We start from the raw sequence: 4,657 nt of genomic DNA, 5'->3' as shown, positions 1-4,657 counted from the left end.
CCTGTCTGCCTGCGCCCCCCACAGTCTCTGCCGCCGCTCCTGCGGCCCCCTCCTTTCCCCACCTCTTCAAGTATCGTCTGCGCAGCGGTTTCTCGCGAGAGAAATACTTTAAAAAAAAAAAGAAAGAAAAAGAAAATGACACCCCCTCCTACATCCCCCTCATCACCACTCCACCCCTCGGCCCCATCCATCCTCCCTTTCCACTCCCCTTTGCCAGCTACCGCCTCGGCGCGGGGGCCTCTCTCGCTCGCAGGATTGGCGCAATGGGAGGAGGCAGAGGTGATCCGGTCCTGCCCAGCCTGGGATTTTGCGTTTTGGGGTGAGGAGTTAAGGGAATGGGAAGAAATCGAGTAGCGGTTTCATCCGCTCCGCGGCTGGGAGATCTAGATCCGAGATTAGCCTCTCCTGTGATCTGGGAAGCCCGGCCGGCGCGTGAAGCTGTGCCACCTGTACCAAGAATGCGCGCTGGAGAGGGCAGCTTGGAGGCCCCAGCGCTAAAGGAGACCCATCTCCGTCTGCCCGGTGGCCCCCTCACTGCGCCTCTGGGGCCGGGCACCGAGCAGAGGCCGGACGCCGGGGCAGGGCAAGTCAGGGGGGCCCCTGCTGTGGACTCAGAGGCTGATGTGCAGGCGAGGGAGGAGGCACGGTTCTGAGCTTCAGTTCAAGTCACCCAGGCTGAACCCAAGATACCTCAAGAGTCTGAGTGGGATTCTGACCCAGAGGCCTGTGAATGTTGGAACCTGGGATTTGGGGTGGAGGCAGTGAAGGGACAGTCCTCGGGCCCAGCCCACAAGTAATCCTAGGCTTCTCGTGGAGGACCTTCTTGCGCCTCCCCAGACGTTCCTATTCTCTCTCTCTTATATACACGCACACACACACACACCTGCCTCTCCAGGATAAACACAGCATGGTGACTTTGAAGAATACTCCATTTATGATATCCTTCTATAGGCAAGGCCTCATGTTGCCTGCACCCTGTAAGAGGATAGTAGGGCAGGAAATCGCAGTCGATTTCCTTAGGGGAAAGGGGCCCTAGGCACTGAAACTGGAGACCCCCAGAAAATCCCCAGTGTAGTAGCCACCAGCTGTCAAGACAGAAATAAGAGTTCAGCACAAACTAACAGAAATCCTGTTGAAAGGGGTTTTCCTTACCAGCAATTATTTGTGCCCAGGCAATAGACTGTAGGGACCTGGGCAAGTTATTTAACTTCTTTCCACTTGTAAGATGGCAAGAGTAATGTTGGCTACACAGGGTTGTAATGGTGATGATGAGTCTGCTGAAGTGTCATGACACCATGGTCTCCAAGATGAAAACATGGAGCCTATTTAAAGTCATAGCCCTATTAAAATCCTCTTAGCAGATTCATGAATTGAAGCCTTGATCACACACCCAAGACTGAGTAAAGGCAAGCCTCTGTTCAGGATGCATTTACTGGATACCAATTGTGAACCAGTTGGTGCATGGTTGAACCAAGTTCCTGGGTAAGCAAGGCAGAAATGTTTCTCCCCTCACAGAGTAGTCTACAAGGAAAGGCAGATGTGAAACAAATGATGACTCAACTTTTAAATGCCAAGAGGAAGAAGTCCTGGTTATCCGGAGGACATGTAATAGGAGTACTTGACCTAGGTTGTGGCTGATCAGCGAAGGTTTTCTTAAGGAAGTGATGTTTAACTTAAATCCAAACACATGCCTAAACTTCAATTAGGGTAGTAGTTCTCAACCCGGGCTATACAGTACAATGACCTGGGAACCTGCAAAAAATTGGACACCAGGACTCAACCCCTGGAGATTCTGATTTAAATAGTTTGGAGTGGAGCCATAACCCAGGCATTTTTAAAAGCTCCCCCAAGGTAGGAAGAGGTAAGGGTGGTATTCTGAGTGGGAAAAAAGTCTAGGCAGAGGGACCATGGCTCAAGAGAAATAGTTAGACTGGAGATCTGTGGAGGCCCTGTCCTGCCCACCAATTTTCTGGACTGTTCTGCACCCTCTGGGGAATCCAGAAACTGCCTGTTTTCTCTATACTCCAGCAGCATGTGAGACACTCTACTCTGAGTACTCTGCTCAGTGATGTGTTGGACAGCAGCAGCTGAACATGGGGCTTTTCTAAGGTTTTTGCTCATGAAGCAAAGAGCAAACCCTGGTGCCCTGCAAGTCTGAACATTCCAGCATTTCTGGACATTTGTATTACCTTCTACCCTATCCCTAAACTGCTTTCCAGGGTTTCACCTCTAAAGGAGAGATTTAGATTAAATGCTTTCTTTAGGCCTTAGCCCTCTTTTTTCCTCCTTGGTCCCTTCCTCCAGTAAAGACTCTCTAATTCCTCTTCACGTTAGATGGGAGCCCTAGGTCGCATACTCCCCTTTTTGAGCATAAGTGTCATGGCTTAACTAAAGAGTTGGAGGGAAAGGGGGAAAAGGAGGTTTCTAAAAAAAGAGAGATTGGTAAAAGAGATTTCTTTTAAATATACAAGAAACACACCAATCCAGGCAATCAACACACATTAGAGCAGTGTGCTACCGGTAACAAAATTCAGTCACAAATAAAGAAAATTATGTATTTGCAATAAGATATTCTTGATGCCAGATGATTCAGGAGCCACCTCTCTTGAAAACTTATCATACTCTTTGGTCTATGGGGCTAGAAATCCCTTATTTCCCCTCTTAATTTAAAAAAACTCCACCAATCCTAAAAGAATCTGCTCAGGTTCCTCCTGACTTCCAAAGCCAAGCCTTAACAGACCTAGCAGATTCCTCCTTCAAATTCTTAGCTGCTACCCTGAAATGGCCATGGCTTTAAGAAGTTCAGGATGAAAAAGTATGTCCCAGCTAATCTGAGATCCTCATCAATTAAATGAAGCTACATATGGGATCAAATTTGGCCTTGAGTACAAAATGAAGTAGGGCAAACACTAAGAGAATTCTGCCAAGAGAACGCACTGGTCAGAGCAAATACACTTTTCCAACAACACAAGAGATGACTTAGACATCACCGAACAGTCAATAACAAAATCAGATTGATTATATTCTTTGCAGCAAAAGATGGAGAAATTCTATACAGACAGCAAAAACAAGACCAGGAGCTGACTGTAGTTCAGATTATCACCTCCTTATAGCAAAAGTCAGGCTTAAACTAAAGAAAGTGGGGAAAACCACTCAGGCATTCAGATATGACCTAAATCAAATCCCTCATGATTATACATGGGAGGTAATGAATAGATTCAAGGCCATCAGATTTGGTAGACAGAGTACCTGAAAACTATGGACAGAGGTTCATGACATTGTACAGGAGGCAGTGACCAAACCACCCCAAAGGAAAGAAATGCAAGAATGCAAAGTGGTTGTCTGAGGAGGCCTTACAAATAGCTGAGGAAAGAAGAGAAGCGAAAAGCAAGGGAGAAAAGGAAGGGTATACGCAACTAAATGCAGACTTACAGAGAATAGCAAGGAGAGGCAAGAATGCCTTCTTCAAAGAACACTGCAAAGAAATAGAGGAAAACAACGGAAGGGGAATGACTAGAGATCTCTTCAGGAAAATTGGAGATACCAAGGGAACATTTCACACAAAGATGGGCACAATAAAGAAGAGAAACAGTAAACACCTAATAGAAGCAGAAGAGATCAAGAAGAGATGGCAAGAAATACAGGAAAACTGTACAAAAAAGATCTTAATGACCCAGATAACCACAATGGTGTGGTCACTCAGCTAGAGTCAGACACCCTTGAGTGTGAAGTCAAGTGGGCCTCAGGAAGCACTGCTGCCAATAAAGCTAGTGGAGGTAATGGAATTCCAGCAGAGTTATTTAAAATCCTAAAAGATGATGCTATTGAAGTGCTGCATTCAATATATCAACAACTTTGGAAAAACCAGCAGTGGTCACAGGACTGGAAAAGGCCCATCTTCATCCCAGTTTCCAAGAAGGGCAGTACTAAAGAATGCTCAAACTATCAGCAAATGGCATTCACTTCTCATGCTAGTAAGATTATGCTCAAAATCCCTTGAGATAGGCTTCAGCAGTACTTGAATTGAGAACTTCCAGATGTACAAGCTAGGTATAGAAAAGGCAGAGGAACCAGAGATCAAATTGACAACATTCGTTGGATCATAGAGAAAGCAAGGGAATTCCAGAACACATCTGCTTCTGTTTCATTGACTAAGCTAAAGCATTTGGCTGTGTGGATCATAACAAACTGTGGAAAACTCTTAAAGAAATGGAAATATCAGACCATAATACCTGTCTGAGAAACTGTATGCAGGTCAAGAAGCCAAAGTTAGAATCTTATATGAAACAACTGACTGGTTCAAAATTGAGAAAGAAGTACAATAAGGCTCTTTACTGTCACCCTGTTTATTTAACTGATGCTGAGCACATCATACAAAAGGCTGGGCTGGATGAGTTACAAGCTGGAATCAAGATTGTGGGGAGAAATATCAACAACCTCAGCTATACAGATAATACCACTCTAATGGCAGAAAGCAAAGAGGAACTAAAGAGTCTTGATGAGGGTGAAAGAAGAAAGTGAAAAAGCCAGTTTAAAACTCAATTTTAGAAAAAACTAAGATCATGGCATCTGGTCCCATCAGATTAGATCAGTTGCTCAGTCGTGTCTGACTCTTTGCGACCCCATGAATCGCAGCACGCCAGGCCTCCCTGTCCAT

The sequence above is a fragment of the Bison bison genome, unplaced genomic scaffold (assembly GCF_000754665.1).
Source record: "Bison bison bison isolate TAMUID 2011002044 unplaced genomic scaffold, Bison_UMD1.0 scf7180017864118, whole genome shotgun sequence".
NCBI classification, from domain to species: domain Eukaryota; kingdom Metazoa; phylum Chordata; class Mammalia; order Artiodactyla; family Bovidae; genus Bison; species Bison bison.
The sequence above is the reverse complement of the archived record's forward strand: the minus strand, read 5'-3'. Positions refer to the sequence as shown.